The following is a 19,552-nucleotide window of genomic DNA, read 5'->3' as shown; positions in this document are numbered from 1 at the left end:
AGTTCGAAAAAGACAGCGCATACGCTGATAGGTACAATATAGAGATAAACAAGCTAATAACGGAAGGTTATGCTCGGGAGTTGTACGATAATGAACCTTCACCCAAGCAATTATGGTACATTCCACATTTTGGAGTGCAAAATCCAAACAAACCAGGTAAGTTGAGATTGGTTTTCGATGCGGCATCTAAAATAAATAACACATCTCTTAACGATTACCTACTGACCGGGCCTGATTTATACAATTCACTTTTAGGTATCATGTTGCGATTTCGTGAAAATAAGTTCGTAATAATTGGCGATATAAAGGACATGTTTTTACGAATTAAAATTCGAGCTGAAGACCAACATGTTTTTAGATTTTTATGGCAAGCATCCACTAACGCTCCTGTTAAAACGTACGTTATGCAAAGCTTGATTTTCGGCGCCACCTGTTCTCCGTTTATTGCGCAACATATAAAAAATAAAAATGCCCTTAAGTACGACGACTGTTATCCCGAGGCAGTTCGAGTCATAATTAATTCTCACTACATGGACGATTGTTATTATTCGACGAATGATGAACAAAATGCCGTTAAATTAATTAAGGACATAACGTATGTACATAAACAGGGCGGCTTCGAGATTCGTGGTTGGTCTAGTAACAGTAAACAGGTTCTGCAAGCGATTCCCACCGACACGCTCGCGCAGTCAGCTGTTCGATTCAAGGACGGAGCTACGAATCTGACTGAGCGCACGCTCGGGTTGATGTGGCATCCCGCCGAAGACACTTTTAGCATTAATGTGTCTTTGGACCGTATTCCACCAGAAATCTTACACGGTAGCGTACCACCAACCAAAGCAAAAATGCTTAGCATAATTATGTCAATTTATGATATACACGGTTTTCTATCGCCTTTTACAATAAAAGGTAAAATTTTATTTCAAGACGTACATCGAAGTGGCGTTGATTGGAAATGCCACATCCGGCCAGAGGAGCACTCGCGCTGGGTTTCGTGGCTCGATGAATTGAAGCAGCTGCAGTTCCTGCGCATCCCGCGATGGCTGCGTCGCGCTGGCGTCTGGTCGCAGTGCTATCCTACTACTTCTGCGTCGTCGTCTTGTGGTGAGATAGTAGAAACTCAGCTTCATGTTTTCTGCGATGCATCAATTAAGGCCTTTGCCACAGTAATATACTGGCGGTTCATTCGCGCGGATGGTTGTGTGCTTGTATGCTTGGCAGCTAGTAAAAGCCGAGTAACTCCGTTGCGCCCGGTATCGATTCCAAGGCTGGAGCTGCAAGGGGCACTGATGGGCTCCCGTTTGGCGCAAACAATTGTCGCGGAACACAAGGACGTACAGCCCAGTAAGCGTTATTTCTGGACTGACTCGAGCACCGTTCTTCAATGGATCCGTAGCGACCCTAGAAATTATAAAGTATACGTTGCTCACAGGCTCGGTGAAATTGATGAGCTTACGAGCATAAACGAATGGCGCTACGTTCCATCGAGTTTAAACATAGCCGATGTAGCCACGAAGACAGAAGCTCCTCCTCTCAAATCCGACGACTTATGGTTTCAGGGTCCTGCGTTTCTGCGCCTGCCGGAGAATCAGTGGCCCAAGGACTTGAAACACACTAAAATTGTTGAAGAGGCTACCTGTGAAGAAAGAAATATTAATTTATTAACAACAGAAAAGTCATACTTACCTGTGCCTGACGAAGAGAGATTCTCCAGTTGGATTAGACTCGTACGCACAGCTGCAAGAGTAATATACTACATTAAAAAATTAAAATTAAAAATTAAATACTACAAGGAAAATAAAATTCAACAAGGACAGAAAAACACACAAAAAACAAAGGAACTAGTATTGGATACGGAAATGATGAAAGTTGCTGAAAGAAATATAGTAAAAAAGTGTCAAACCGATACTTTTGCATCGGAAATCAATTGTTTGGCATCTGAGAAATCTCTGTCGTCAAACAGTCGGCTTCTTAAACTAACTCCATACCTAGACGATTATGGTATCCTTCGTGTTGGCGGTCGCATAGATAAGGCCGAAGGCGTCGACCGCGCGACCTTACGGCCTCTTATTCTCGACGGCAAACATAAGATCACACGCCTGCTGGTCGAGCACTACCATAGACTCGCTATGCACACAGCCCACGAACACGTCGTTAACGAACTACGGCAAAAATATTGGATAGTGAACCTGCGACCGACGGTGCGTGGAGTCGCGGCACGCTGCCAGGTGTGCCGCCGCCGCCGCGCGGCACCGCGCGCGCAGCGCATGGGCGACTTGCCCGCTGCACGTCTGCAGCACAATCGCCGTCCATTTTCCTTTACCGGACTGGACTTCTTTGGCCCGATTGAAACTACCATCGGTCGAGGGAGACAAAAGAGGTACGGAATGTTGTTTACGTGCCTCACTGTGCGTGCCGTTCACATTGAGTTGGCCGAATCACTGAGCACGGACTCGGCTATAATGGCACTAAGACGAATGTCGGCTCGTAGAGGCACGCCTACCGTTATTTATTCAGATAACGGTACAAACCTTCGTGGGGCCGACACCGAGCTAAAGAAAAGCCTGAGCCAGCTGAACGTCGACAGACTGCGTGAGGATGGGTCCGTGCGCGGTATAGAGTGGCGATTTATACCTCCAGGAGCTCCAGAGATGGCAGGGGCGTGGGAGAGAATGATACGTACGGTAAAAACTGCCCTGAAGGTTATACTGAAGGAGCGTGCCCCGCACCCGGAGACTCTGTCCACACTGATGGCCGAGGTAGAGGCTTTAGTGAACAGCCGTCCAATCACGCATGTGTCAACAGACCCGAGCTATCCAGAAGCTCTCACTCCAAACCATTTCCTTATTGGCAGCTCATCGACAGGACCGCTCTTCGGTAAGTATGATAATTTTGACCTTTGTCTACGCAAGAGATGGCGCATAGCTCAACGGCTCACTGATATGTTCTGGGTAAGGTGGACGAAAGAGTACTTACCTACTCTCTTGCCTAGACAAAAGTGGACCAAAGAAGCGCGTTGTCTACAGATAGGTGACTACGTTGTACTTGTCGATCCCAACCTTGAACGCGGTTCCTGGCGGCACGGGGTAGTGAGCGCGGTCCATCCTGGACGCGACGGTCGCACTCGGGTAGTAGACGTGCGCACTCGCTTAGGGTTGTTACGTAGACCTGTTACACGCGTCGCCTTACTGACTCCGGTAGATCAGTAGTGCTCTACTAGCACTAAAGGGGCAGAATGTAGACGACTCGTTATATCACAACTTAAAATAATTATTTTCTTTTAAATGTTAAAGTGTGCCTAGTAACGCCATCTGTTATTGATCTATGCCACTATGTTTTGTTTTTCAATAAATCTGCACGAGGGCGCTCGCATCGCATGAGTAAATCGAATTTACCTTAAACACAAAATATAAGTTTCCTACTACCGTTCCCTTACACGTGCCACGCGAACTCCCTCGATTTGTAGCCAAAAAAGTGTCGTTTCATTACCTTTTCGAATTTAGTACGTTACAATACGTTTACACAATTTTACAAAAAGTCGCAATACTTAATACATGCAGAATAGTGACAAAGTTCATGCAACTACACCCTGAAAATAGCCCTCCGCAGTCCACTTAAGTATTCTACAACTCTTGCTACATTTACTTAGAGGATAACCCGTAAATGTAGTTGATAAAAACTGAGAAAAACCTATCCCAACAAAAATATTTCTTTATCTGTTACAAAAATACAATGTTAACAAACTTATGGGCTAGTTTTAATAACTTATTTGCGCACATTATACATTACCCTGAACTATGACCTATGAATGACCAATGATTTGATGCTGACATTATCATCTCTCTTATTGCGTATTATTCTGTAATTTTTATATGAATTTACCATGGATCCAACTCCGGTTTGCGGTTCTAAAGTAAAGTCAATTATACTAAAACGTGAGCATAACTACGTCCAAACCAAACCAACTGGCTGAGCTAGTGAATTTCCAACTCAACAAGGTTTGTTTGAAATATGGAGTGGATAGACCGTCCGACAGGCCAGCTTGCAAGCTGAACAAATATGAGAGCCCTACTAAGGAATATACCGGTTAAAACTTGTATAATTTACGATATCCTATCTTTTCTCAGAATTATCAAAATATACAACAGTAGGTACAGTACCCCTGACCAAGGGGTTTTAAATGCAATATACAACTTATATTTGAAAATACAAACTGAAATAGATGCACAGAAAAACCAGAAAAATAAGACCATTACTGGAAATCGAACCCAGGTCCTCTGCATTCCATACCGCGTGCTATACCGCTACACCACTGATGGTCCGGAATACCGAGGACCTGGGTTCGATTCCCAGTGATGGTCTTATTTTTCTGGCTTTTCTGTGCATCTATATTTCAGTTTGTAAGTATTTTCAATTTAGGTTTTACGGGATAACCGTAAAAGTAAAAATTTGGAATTGAAATAAAATAAAAACACAAAAAGATTCTAAAAACCAATCTTAACTTATATTTGTTTTGTATAATTTTCAAATAAATAACTTGAATTTAAGAGTTAATTGTTCCTCAAAGTTTGATCGTTTAATTAGTGAACTAAAAGAATTTCTTTGCTCACCCGCGACCTTATGATAGCTACGTTTATGCAAGATATGCGCGTTCATACAGTTCCGCCACCTCCAGACTGTAAGACACAAATCACACAAACCCATCTATCACCACCACCACACTACAAATGGAGTCGAACTCAACTAGAGCTCATCTTCAGAGCAACACAACCGTACACCATGCTACCAGATGTTATAAGGTCGCGGGTGAGCAAAGAAATTATTTTAGTTCATTGATATGGACCTCTGCAAAGTAACGCCTGATTCAATGAAACGTTTAATCAATGTATCGAACATAGCGGTGTTATCGCTGTCTTATGGTACGAAGGCAAAATTTCCTCGGTACGCCTTTCAATAATTTGAAATCTCTTTGTTTTTTTTTTTATTTGACTGGATGGAAAACGAGCAAGTGGGTCTCCTGATGGTAAGGGATCACCACCGCCCATAGACAACTGCAACACCAGGGTATTGCAGATGCGTTGCCAACATAGAGGCCTAAGATGGAACACCTCAAGTGCCAGTTATTTCACCGGCTGTCTTACTCTCCACGCCGAAACACAACAGTGCAAGCACTGCTGCTTCACGGCAGGATTAGCGAGCAAGATAAACATATTATAACAATCTTCTGTCAATTTAACATATAAATAAATATAAATATGTATGAAAAAATTAACACTGGACATGTTTTTAAAAAGTTGCAAAACAAAAGAAGCTCGTAGAGTAGAACCTTGCATTTAAAGCCCCATTGTACCTACCTAGTGCCATCCACGAAGACGCGTGATTTTGTCAAAATTAGACATTATTGACATTGTAATAATAACCACGGCACGCGTCATCGTGAATGACTCTTCCTATACCATGAGCAACCTGTATTTTTTTTTCGTGTGTATTGTTAGTGTGGATAATTTACCAGTAAGTAAATGTCTTTGGAGTATGACACAGGCTACTCGAGTAGGGGATTTTGATTGGCTCCCCCTAGAGCAACGCATAAAGCAAAGCTTAATTATTCAATTCCCATCTGGCACAACTATGTTACAGTTATTAGAAGCTTTGTTCAGACTGTCATTAGAAGAATTCGTACTGACGTGCAAACTAACGGGTTACTTTTCTTATAACTTTTTATCTTTTTGCTGTACCTACAATTTAATTTTTTAATCGACTGTTAAAAAATCATTAAATGCCACTAATTTCTTAAATTCGAAAGCGTGTCAGTACTAACGCGAGAAGAGTAGAGTAGTACAGTCATGTGGGGTAAAGGTACGCAGTGGGTAAGTGTACGGAATCAAATACATTACGGACTGAAATGTATAGTTACCTACATTTAGCCACTGCGTACGTTTAAGCAGCGTTTCTACCAATAATGTACGAGGATGATTAACCAATAAAAACGCTTCATTTACTCATCCTCGCTCCGCTCAGCTGTTTCCACCAGAGCTGTGCTAGGCTGTGCATATTCCTTGTAACACACCCTCGCACATCTTTGGTGGAAATGCAGCTTTACCCTACATGACTATACGTCCATGCGTGTGTTTTTTACTCCTTCACGCTAAAACGCAGTTGTTTCAAAACAGATTTAAAGGAAATTTAGTATGTAGATGGCAGAGCGTCCGGAATAATGCATAGGTTACTTTTATCCCGACTTTCCACGGGATTGAGATCAAACCTCAAAATTGAAACTGCTAGGATTAGAGAAATGAAATTTGGCGCACATGTTTTTGAGCAACGTTAATAAAAACCACAATATGCTCGTAACTTTTGGAGAAAAGCTCAAAATTTTGATCCAATTGCTACCTAGTGGTTAGTATTTAATAATTTATTTTATTTATTAAACTATAGGTACAACAAGAGCATAAAACGAGTAATTTTACCCGAGATTAGACATGAAGAGAGGAAAATGGGTTTAATGCTCGAGTTTTCCACTCTGCTTTTTACTTCAAATTATTTTAAAAAGTATGTACAAACTTTTTTGTTTGTGGCTGTTGACACCTGATTTTACCTTGGTCTTAGACGAAGATTTTACTTTATGCACTAGAGCATAAAAAGCCATTTTATGTCGCCTAAATTCAGCATAAACATGAACTTTACGAGCATGAGAAGTGAAAGATTCTTTGTAATACTGTGATATTAGTTATTACTCAGAAAATGCTATTAACCGAAGCCAGCCAATAACAAGTTATTACCGTACAAGTAGTACCCATTTCTTACCTTCATATTATTGGCTAGTGGAGTTGTAATAAATTCGACACGATGTTAAACGCCTAATCAATTTTCTTCTTCTTTTTGTACTTATAAGGATAACAAACCTGATGTAACATAACAAGCTTTTATTTCATTTGCCCTGTTTGTTTTTGTTAATTTTTGTTTGGTTCAAATCTTACAAATTCATTTTGACCCACTTCTGGTCAAATTGACTTGAAATTGTAGATATATAAGTTGGATGACAGTACAAGTATCTACAGTCAACAAAGAGTAATCAGCAAAAAGCTTGCATTAAAAATAAAAAATAAAACAGAAATTTATTTCGTAAGGTTTCACAATTCAAGTACTTTCTGATGTGATCATGCATGAGGTATGTAATTACCACTTCAACTGACGTTTTTTTTTAGAAACCACCTAAACGCATCCTTTTTTATTTTAATGGCTTTTACTTTATAACACTTTTTCTTTAAAATATCGATAATTTTAGAGCCAAGTGAACACTAACGATTTAAATATTAAACGTTCAATACAAAATCCAATTAAACGCAATTAAATTCATCAAACTAAAACTGCAACAACTTCTTATTAATACACTTTCCAGGCCTCAGTTAATAAGTTACTTGAAAAACGCAATTAACTTCAAAAAGCTATTCATTAAAATCGGTACCTTAATTATGTTCGACGTCAAATATTATCTAAGAAAATTTCTTATGAGCTTAAAATTCATTAAAAGATAATAACGTTTAACCTCTCAGAGAGAATGGTTTGAAGGTACTTACCTATTTCACTCAGAGATACGTAGAGGATTTATTAAATAAAGTTATTATGGTGCACGTAGGTCTATATTTTTTCTGTAGGTACTGAAAGCTAGTAAAGCTGCGTACATAATGTACTGACATGTTGTATTCGATTCGGGCCATAATAATACATTGCATCATCGGTAGATGGATATTTTATAGACAAGCAATCGAATAATTATTTATTTTTTAATTTTTGTTTTTATTAGTACGACTCGGGCCCAAGAAAAAGCATTCTATGATGAGAAAAGTTTTATTTCGCGTTACTTCCAAGGTTGCTAGCCTATTAAAAATGTTGTGGAAAATAATTGAGAATAATATCCAAACCTTTTCTTATAGTGAAACCTAAGGAAGCTTCTGTATTTACTCCGTACAAGCACTAAGTTTTCTAGCCAGACCAAAGTTCGTATTGCCTATCATTTCAAATGACATATTTCGCATACAAAAACTGTCATTTGATTGCGATCGCGAGCGTCAGAAACGTTAGGCTATACGGCCTCAGTACCACTACCGTGAGTTTACAGTGACTCTACTCGATAGCGACGGCGTAAATTATTTGTAGAGGCGCTGTACAATTTTCCTTACCAATAATTTACGCCGTCGCTATCGAGTACGGTCACTGTAAACTCATTGTAGTGGTACAGATTGAGTGACTATCTGCGAAAGGCTGCTGGCAGACGCTGGATGCGTGTAGCCGAGGACAGGGCGCAATGGCGCTTTTTGGGGGAACCTATATGTCCAGCAGTGGACTGGCTATAGGCTAACATCTAACATTAATATAGTACCTAATAGCGTAACATCTGTTAGCATGGTGAACGGTTGTGTTGTTTGAGCTCTGTACCCTTAGTGTAAGTTTTCGGTTACAAAATACGTCTCGATCGCGTTCGCGTTAAAATCTCAATTTGTATGGAAACAAACATCGCAAACGTTCCGCTGGAGGCGCTGTTCGTGTTTCTATATAAATTGAGATTTTAACGCGAACGCGATCGAAACGTATTTTGTAACCGAAAACTTACACTAAGGGGTACTGGTTGAGTTCGAAACGCGTCAGTGTAGTGTGGTGGTGGTGATAGGTAGATGGGTTTCTGTAATTTGTGTGTGTTCTTACAGAATCGAGGTGGAAGAACTATGTGAACACACATTTCTTGCATAAACGTACCTAGCTATAATAAGGTCGCGGGTGAGCAAAGCAATTGTTTCAGTTAATTGCTATAGGCTGATGATGAACGCACGAAGTTCATTCAGTTAAAGACTAAAGTATACGAGTATTTTACTTAACCCTGTTCCTCTTTTCTCTGTTAACCTCATTAGACCTCGTGTATTTTGTAAAGGTCAAAGTCTTTCTGTTACGTCCTCACGCTATTTTGAGACCTAGTTAAGGACATAAGGTTAATCCCGAATCACTACAAATTCCTCCAGAACAGTGATAAACATTGCTTCACAGAGGGGCATGCGGGCTAGTACCTATCTAATAACACTACAAATTGCTTAACATGTTTAAGCTTATCCAATCCTGTTAGACATAAATCCCTAGGAGCATTAGTTTGACAAGGGTCCATCTGAAAAACAGTAGCCAGGATTACTGGCAAAAAGTTTATTGTCTGTGATTGACAGAGGTCAATGTGACTTGGTCCTAATCCGAGAAAAAGTGTTTACTATTTCGGCTTAAGTTTTGTTGATACTTCCAACGACCGGTTAGAATTTGTAACAAACATTTTCCGCGTGTTTATGTTGAAGAAATTTCAATGAACTAAAAAAAATCTTTGCTCACCCGCGACCTTATGATAGTTAAGCTTAAATGCATGATATGCGTGTTCATGTAGTTCCTCCACCTCCACACTGTAAGGACATACGCAAATCACACAAACCCATCTATCACCACCACCACACTACACTGACGCGTTTCGAACTCAACCAGAGCTCATCTTCAGAGCAACATAACCGTACACCATGCTACCAGATATAAAACTAACAAACCACAAACCACAACAAACGTTTTCATTTGTCACTGTAACTTCCTAAGTACCTATATTTTTTTTAAACAAAACAAAACTACCTTTTGCTTCTTTCTTGTTTTACGTTACACTTTAATATGTTTATACTTTTCAATTCAAATAAATTTTATAGAAGTTAACATGCTACTTGTATAATAATGTAAGTACTAATCTTATAAAACAAGTGGGAAATGTCATCAAGATTGGTTTTAATCTGCAGTGAGATAATAAGAATTATTCCATACAAGGTATGTATACCTAACTAAGTTACGAGTAGCAAAGTATACAAATAAAATAATGTATAATAAATAATTATAGGTACTAATTAAAAAACTGAAAACGATACCTTATGTACTTGTATCATATTGTATAGCTCTTTATTTTGTATATCTAGTGCAAGTAAAATGAGAGAAATATTATAGAAAAAGTTTATTTCAATGTCTTTATAACATTAATAGTTTGATTTTTACTTGGCCAGTGTAAAAACTTTTATTACTATAGGTACTTAAACCAGGTTGGGTGGTTTAATATCTCTTTTAGTATGCCCAGTCTAAAAGTTTATAGAGCAACATACCAATTAATTTTTTAATGAGGTTACGTGATAAAAATTAGCCTATGTGTTATTCTAGACCTTCAACTATCTGTATATTAAATTTCATTCGAATCCGTCCAGCCGTTTTACCGTTAAGGAGTAACAAACATTCAGATACACAGACACACATATAAACTTGTGCATTTATAATATTAGTAGGATTTACATTTGAAAGTATTCACATATCTGTGCACACAGCCTAAGGATCAGGGAGATAGAATAGCACTGGCAAAATATGGCTAGTCTGGTGCGCCCTACCCTCCCGTATATTGTGGACATACACTCCGTGCATGACACGGGTGGAGTAGAATGAAATGGATGCGGTAGAAATAGTAGATTGTAGCGAGAGCATAAAACGAACCAATTTACCCAAGACGTTCATATAGGATAGGATAGCCACGTCGAGTGGAAAATGGCTTCATGCTCGAGTTTTACATTTCGATGGCGAGGAAATGAAATAGCAACAGTGGAAACAATCAGTGGCGGATTTGCAGTGTTAGCTGCCCTAGGCCCCAGGCCATGTATTAAGTGTCAGCCGTCCCTTTCTCAGCATTGATCATCATAATGACTTTTTATGTCTCAATTGGCCGCCCCTAACAGGGAAAAATCTGTGCTGGCCGCCCTAGGCCCGGGCCTACTAGGCCTTATGGCAAATCCGCCACTGGAAACAATTGTTCACTTACCTATTTATGTACCTTTTATTGTTCACGCATTACTATTTTAAAATTATACATTTTTAGTTTTATTGATCTATTTTGATTGATCTTTAGTTTTATATAAATAAAAGATTATTTTTAAACTTCTTTGCTTGTGGCTATTTACACCTGATTGCCTTGGACTTAGACGAAGATTTTCCTTTATGCACTAGACTAGAGCATAAAAATTCATTTTATGTCGCCTAGATTCAGCATAAACACAAATTTCACGAGCATGAGAAGTGAAAAGGTTTTTTTATACAGAAACACGCTTTAGTTTGACTACAATCACGTCAGATGATAAGCAAAGAAGTGGCCTAATATGGATCACGCTTGTGTAATAAATGCCCATCCAGCTTAGATTTGAAAACGGCCAGATTGTAGCGATCAGGGAACGCAGACGCAGGCAGTACAAATTTTAAGGATACTGACAACATAAGGATTTAATATTTTTGTTTTTTTTTTTACAGGAGAGAGTGGTTTGACGAAGTGCACTGTTTGATGAATTCCATTTTTGTTGTTCAGTGAGGGTGAGGGAGTATGCCGTGTTTTTATCCATAATCTGCGTAATGCATGAGTATCACTGAAGGCACAGGCCTCTTCTCAGAATGAAAGGGCTTGGGCGGTAGTTTCCACGCAAGACCAGTGCAAACTGAGAACTTCACACAACCCGTTGAATTGCTTCGCAATTAAGCAATGTAATTTTACACATGACATTAATTTCGTAAAGCTCAGAAGTACGAGCCCGTATTTGAACCCACGATGCTCTGCTTGAGATGCAAACCACTCGGCCACCACGGCAGTCGTAATGAGCATAGCGAGGAACATAGTGTAAGAGTAACAAAGCACCTCCATTCAGCTTCGTACGCCGCGTCGTTTGTTTTTCCCGCCTCGTCCTTTGGGACCTCGTATTTTCACTTAGCCGAAACCTCGGCCCACCATTCGACAACTTTATGATCTTTGATAAAAAAACTGGGAACCCACCCTGCCTAGCTTAAAACAGAAAAGCACTGTCGGAATGCTTGTGAATTAATAAACTCGGGATACTTACAAATTGATCAGAACTGGCCCTTTACCACGAAGTGCAAAATTCGAACTTCGAGTCTTGCCGTCCCGTTCACGCTTATAATATTTAAAAGGAGAGTAAGAGGGACGATACGAACTTCGATTTTCGTAGTAGCCCCTCTGAGGCCTTATGTCTAATACACTTGGAATCACAATCGTTTTCACCACTTCTTTCTGTCACACGTTATAAGACGAGGGTAGAAAGAGATTGAGAATGCAATCGCAAACGTCATTCACGTCGTCACATAAAAAATGAAATTATTAAAACAGACTGTTCCTTTTTATTTTTATTGAAAGTTTTTTCATGGCAGTCGGGTTACTAGGATTCCATACCGAAAGGGTAAAAACGAGACACTATTACTAGGACTCCACTGTCCGTCTGACTGTCTGTCTGTCAGCAAGCTGTATCTCATGAACCGTGATAGCTAGACAGAGAATTTTCACAGATGATGTATTTCTGTTGCCGCTATAACAAAAAATACTTAAAATATAGTAAAATAAATATTTAAGAAGGGCTACCATACAAAGTGATTATTTGCCGTTTTATGCTCGATATTAATAACGGCAACAAGTAGACGCTTGAAATATTCACAGAATAACTAAACTAAATTAAAACATATATTTAAGGGGGCTGAACCCAACATCATCCGCGTGGATTATACGAAGGTTATGCCATTATTGTTTCTTCCTATTCGCGATTCTGCACAAAATAAATTCCACACATCTGAATTTGATCACATGCGTAATGCTTCACAGTCATTATTTCTACGCAATCTTGTTTCTTCCTATTCGCGATTCTGCACAATATGAATTCCACACAACTGAATTTAATCACATGCGTTATACTTCACAACACTGTATTTTTTTTTAAAATCTCATACATAACCGGGAATCAAACCCGGTCGAAATTGGGGCGGAGAAATTTTTTTTTTTTATATTTCAGTCGAACCCGTTTATTATTATTATTATTTTTAGGCTGCTGCTGCCTTCGGGAAGCCTCGCCTCAAGGTGTTCCGTTCACATAACTTAAAGCTCGCGACCATGATCATTTTTACCGCGGGAAAAGCGACTCACGCAGTCCGTTCTTTTAAATTTCTAAACGCGACTAGGAAGAAACAAGATAGTATAGAAGATAGATAGAATAAAAGATAAAGATAGATATTAAGATAGTATCGTGAAGTATAACGCATGTGATTAAATTCAGTTGTGTGGAATTTATATTGTGCAGAATCGCGAATAGGAAGAAACAAGATTGCGTAGAAATAATGACTGTGAAGCATTACGCATGTGATCAAATTCAGCTGTGTGGAATTTATTTTGTGCAGAATCGCGAATAGGAAGAAACAATAATGGCATAAACCTCGTATATACCATCCGCGTAACAAAATCACACATACTTCGCTGGTTCGGCCACCTACTACGAATGGGAGAGGATCGGCTGCCAAAAGAGCGTACGTGGACGACCGGCTGGTCGCCGCCCGGTTGGGCGACCCAGGTACCTACCGCTGGGAGGACAGTGTCCAGGCGGATCTGCGACGTCTCCAAGTCGACGACTGGCAAGAGGCTGCGCACGATCGGAACAGATGGCATGCTCTCGTTTCGGAGGCCAAGACCCTCTTTGGGTCCCTGAGCCAAATTAGTAGTAGTATTTAAGGGGGGGGGGGGGGGTTTTTGCCGTTTTGTCGATAATGGTACGGAACCCTTCGTGAGCGAGTCCAACTCGCACTTGGGCGGTTTTTATTTATGCATACCACCTTTCAGTTCCAGTGTACAATCTTTCCCTCTAACCTGTCTACCACCGCAGCCCGAAGTACTTTGCACGTACACGAAGCGTGATGCCAGTTTTAGTACTTCTAGCTAAGTGGCGCAGTATAAAAGCTGATTTCATTTGTACCGTTAAGTTTCTCATGAAGAGGAACAACGAAGTTTTCGCGAAATCAACGATTCTTCGAAACGTGTTCGACAAAATTCTTTAAATTGACATTATCGTCACTACTTTGAAAAAATCTCGTATCTAAAATCAATATGTCAACAAAATTGAACCTTGATGTAATGTCTATAAAGTTCACTGAGAAAAAATATCTATTTTGAGCTACGAGTTTTTTTTTAAAGTAGTGACGATATCTTTTTTATTTGTGAACCGATTCGAATGAAATAAACACTAAATGTTAACCAAAGAAAGGACAACAAATCAGTTAAAACCGCATCTTTCTGCGTTGAGTAGTTTCTGAGATTAGCGTGTGCAAACGCACAGGCAAACAGACAAACCGACAAACAGCCAATAATTCTAAAAATCGTTGCTTTGGGTTCTATTGCGCTAATATAGCACCCTAACAGTTTTTCTCAAATATTTCTGAACAGACACCGACTTTCTATATTCGTTTTGGTAATTTGAAGGACGACAAGCATAACGAATCGATACATGATTTCATTTTTATTACTAGCTTTTATTTAACTTGCCCGTCAAATCTTGCAAGTGGTTTACTAATGTTTCGGCGAATAACGTTTGGCAACCTGTTTTATTTCGCAACTTTTCATTTCCCAACTGTTTAATATTTCTGAAACTGTAAATATTTCTGGATTTTTATAAAACTAACCTAACCTTACCTAAAGGGTTTTCTACACGATGGCTCTAAAATAAATCCTGAAATATTTACAGTTTTAGAGTTTGCGAAATGAAAAGTTGCGAAATGAAACAGGTTGCTAAATGTTACGTTGCGAAAAGGCAGTACTCGCTTGCAAGTTAAATTTGACCCACTTCCAGATAGTCCAATCTACTTGAAATTTGGTAAACTTATGTAAATCTGGTGCCAATACAATAATTTATTCCAGGGTTTCTCAAACTTATGGCTCCACGTACCCCTGTTAAAGTTTCTAGACGATAGCGAACCCCCCCCCCCCCCAAATAAAGTAATAAAATTGACTGTTGGAGAAACTAAAAATAAAAAATACAAATACTCCAAAATCCAATCTTAATCATCTTGCTAGTATTGCAGCCTGGTGGTTTTTGGAGTCACGTAAACCTTGTCGCGAACCCCCTACCGTCGAATACCGAACCCCTAGGGGTTCGCGTACCCCACTTTGAGTAACCCTGATCTATTCTGATCACTATCACCTGGTAGTTCGGCCAGGATCGTCTCCACACAGGACGGAACTCTGCCACGGTTAATAGCATCCAATTGAAATTTGGTATTCAAAAATGTAGTTTGGGTAACAATACAAGTACAGTCAACAAAAAGTACAGACAGCAAAAAAAGCGTGTATTAAAAATGATTCTTTTAACCAAAAACTTATTAACGAAAGTACAGTCACTAGCACCAATATCTGACATAACAAAGCGCGCATCAAAATCTGATACGACTCTAGTTTAACGGCCGGTAGGACATGTCAGATATTTTTGCACTCTCCGCTGTGGCAGATAATGCAGGTGGCTGTACCCAAAACATAGGTAGATATTATTTACCCGTCGTATTTAGATATTTCTGAACACCTAAAAAGCTCCAATGTTACAAGCAATTTAACTTAAAATTTCACCCTGTCCAAAAATAGACACGATTCATTTTATTTCCGTCGACGAGACTAAAAAGACCTTAGAGCTTAGGTTTATAAAATAAAAGCTCTCGCATCAGTGGTCAAGGGATTAAAAGGAGTCAACGTTTTACGTGTACGAACACACATACAGGTGTAGGTAAGCATTAAACACTAGCTGTTACCCACGGCTTTGTCTGCGGAGAATTCGTTTATCACCTTCTCGCTTTTTTTCTGAGATAAAACTATCAAACTACGTATCTCAATATCAAACTATCTCAATTTCATCTAAGTGACATACTTAGACCAGTAATTTACGGAATCTATAATATACTCAGCGGCACAAAATTTGGCCCACTCTAAATTCAAAATCCTATTTCTGCATACATTTGAGGGCCATATTTTTTGCCGCTCAGTATATGTTCATGTCGAGCTTTGCGGTGAAGGAAAACGTGAGGAAACCTGCACAAACCTGCGAAGCGATTCAATGGTGCGTGCGAAGTACCCAATCCGCACTGGGCCGCGTGGGAACTATGGCCCAAGCCCTCTTTTCTGAGAGAGGCCTTGCCAGCAGTGGGACGTATATAGGCTGGGATGATGGATGATGAATGTTCCAAAATTCAAAATACTTCAAGTAGCAATGGCTATGATTAATTATAGGAGTGTGGACGCGCGGCTCTGCTCGCGCTTTGAATACTTGGCTGTTTGGGGCTGTGTTTAGGGATTGTTTATGATTGGCTTTTTGAGTTTTTTGTATTTTTTATTTCAACTCCAAATTTGTTACTTTTACGGGTATCCCGTGAAAACCATATCGAAAATACTGCGCTGGTCTCTTTTTTGGTTTCTGTGCCGTCCATGTCTCAGTTTGTATTTTCGATTTAGGGGTTGTTGTTTTATTTGTTTTGTTCGAATAGACGGAGACGGCATCACATTTATTCGTCAGTTAACACTAATCAGTGGATGGTGGAACAGCCCCTTAGAATTCCATAATAGTGCAAAACAAAACTGGAAAGAATTGATAATAAATATTTAAGTATAAATAACCCAACCAACAAAACGTTGGAAAATTCCCGACTTTGTCACTTCAAAGTTCAAGTTCAGTGTCTGGGTGTCTGTCTTTCTGTCTGTGGCACCGTAGCTCTTCAACGGATGGACCGATTTGAATGCGGTAACCAAATCTGACACAACAAGCGTGCATAATATCTGATACGACTCTATTTCTAGGGCCGGAAGGACGTGTCAGATATTTTTTGCACGCTCCGCTATGGCAGATATTAATGCTGGTGGTCCATCGACTTTTGCAGGCCATAGTACATACGTAGGCGAAGATGATGCTGATGATGACACTGTAATAGGTAATAAAGTGTACAAAATCTGTGAAACCCTTACAAGAAATTGTTTTAAAGTGCATTACTTTTCCACTTTGTTTTTATACTTGGAGTTGGGAAACAACTGTTTTGGAACAAAATGGCGCTCAAGTGCTACAAGCGCGATATTATTAAAGTTTACAAAGTTTGGAGGTTTCCTTGGTATAACGAATAAATTTAATTTAAGTCTTATTTATTACGAGTGCAGAACTGCTGTTCTATTTTGTTGGTTGGTTGGGACGGTAAAATTACGCGCGCTGGCTTTTGAACGATATTTTGTGTCATCGAGGTACATTATTATGTTATAACTTCATAGTTATTACATTGGACTAGCTTAGAAGCTACTTAAGTGATACTAAAGGCTCTGGCGCTGTTAGATCCAAATATGAAAAATACAATGTCAGTTTACCACAAGGCAGTGGTTTTCCGGCCCATTGTCTTTTTATTTAACTTTAATGACTTTCCTATAGGGTTACTAAATATAAAGCTATTCATTTTGCTGATGATATTTCAGACTTACCTACCTATATCAATAACTATCGATTAGCAAGCCATCTAGTTCAGCAAGTCAATCATAGAGGCGCTGTATCGCACACGTATGAAACCTCATTAAAGGCATAGACTTAAAGGTGATCAGGATCACGCTCCTGTAAAAAATATAAATTCACTGGCAAATACGCGCACAAAAGTCAGCTTCATTTTAATCTGGGGAGCACTGGTTTGTCCAAGACTAATCTATCTAAAAAAAAAAAAAAATTCCCCTGCACAAAAGGCAAAGACTACCCCGGTCTGAATTATTAACGTCCGTTTATATTCTTAACCTTTTTGAGACTTTAGAAAGTAGGAAGTGAGCATTGCCTTTACCTTTTTTTAAGACGGGACTCGGAAATGACTCTTCGCAATTCTTAGAGCACTAAACTGGAAGGAGGCGTCATGCACACAATCTCTATACAAAAAAAGTGTTGCTTCTAAAGAGAATACTTTCTGTTGTAAACCGAAAGAGCCCTAATTTTTCGCTCATACCACTCTACATGCAAACAAACAAATCGTCAAATACTAACTTGCCCTTCACGACTTACACATATAAAATTTACGACTGCGCTGGTCACACACCATTGTTATAAGAACACATCGTTGGCGTCTCCGGTTATTTTAATGCTACAAGCATTTTCTTCAAAATCGTCAGAGGATCTCCAAACTTTTGATATTTGCATAAAAAAATGTATCTTTGAATAAAAAGAACTTCGAAATGCCTTTAATTAAAAGTTTGTGAGGTGTAATTTAATGAACCTTCAAAGTTAATTAACGTACTTAATATGTATGAATACAGTGAGAAAGTATGTAGATATTGGCAGCGAAAACAGCTTTGAATTATTATCACTGAAAATTTATATAAATAGTCGAACCAACTTAATTTATGTCCAGGGTAGAAATATTTAACTATTGAAAGCTCGTAGGTATTTATCGTGCTCTATCAATTAGTCTTACAGCCGTTTTGACATTTTACATTAATTAATAAATTTCCATATTGTATGTATGTATGTATGTAAACTCTTTATTGTACAAAAGAAAAGAAACACAACACAATTGATAAACTTTGAGAAACTTGTATAAAGGCGGACTTATCCCTTTAAGGGATCTCTACGAGTCAACCTTTTTATAGATATGAAAATATAAAAATTACTTACGGCGCTGAGACGTGGTCCTTGACTGTTGGCCTTTTAGAGAGGCTCAGAGTCACGCAACGAGCTATGGAGAGAGCTATGCTTGGAGTATCTTTGCGTGATAAAATCCGGAATACGGAAATTCGTCGAAGAACTAAAGTCACCGACATAGCTGGAAAAATATGCAAGTTGAAGTAGCAATGAGCGGGTCACATCGCTCGAAGAACAGATAACCGTTGGTTAGCCGTTGGGGAGAAAAGTCCTCGAGTGGCGACCACGAACCGGAAGACGAAGCGTTGGCAGGTCTCCCACCAGATGTACTGACGATATCGTGAGAGTTGCGGGAAACCGATGGATGCAAGTGGCGAGTTGCCGTTCATTGTGGCGTTCTAATGGGGAGGCCTTTGTTCAACAGTGGACGTCTTCCAGCTGATGATTATGATGAAGCATTTCAAAATTATAAAGTTAAATCGTTAAGCATAACACAAAAATAACTTACATTGTGAGTTTAGTAAATACGGCTATTTTATCAAAGTACTTAGTTTCCAATACCTGTCATAGTAAGGCTGCATTCTGTGAGTAGCGGAGCGATTTTTGCTATTGCATTTTTCCTTGAAAATATTTCATAAGTAGGAGTATAGGTTTTAACTAGGAAGTACCTGTACGAATTTAGAATGCTTGTTAAGTAATTTCACGGACGTCCAAGCCATCTTTTCTATTTTTTTCCTCAAGCGATGTAAGCCTACTTGTATTCTCGCGCTGCACACACGATTCAATTTGAATCCAGCTCTGCTCACAATTCTATTTCAAAATTCCTCGCTTAGCTCAAAATTCTACTCTAGAAACACAAGATTCTACTTTGAATTCAACATAGCGCCTTCACAATAAAAATTATAGTTTTGCTTCATTGTACTTAATACCATATTTATACCTACTACTGGTTTTTATTTTTAACCCGCTTAGTGCTTCAATAACTTCAACCTTATTCAAAATGAACACGTTTAAAGCGAAGCGAATTTCTATTCGCTGAAAGAGCTTTTCAATTCAGTACC

The sequence above is a fragment of the Choristoneura fumiferana genome, chromosome 25 (genome assembly GCF_025370935.1).
Source record: "Choristoneura fumiferana chromosome 25, NRCan_CFum_1, whole genome shotgun sequence".
In the NCBI taxonomy this organism is placed as follows: domain Eukaryota; kingdom Metazoa; phylum Arthropoda; class Insecta; order Lepidoptera; family Tortricidae; genus Choristoneura; species Choristoneura fumiferana.
This window is presented reverse-complemented; position numbering follows the sequence as displayed.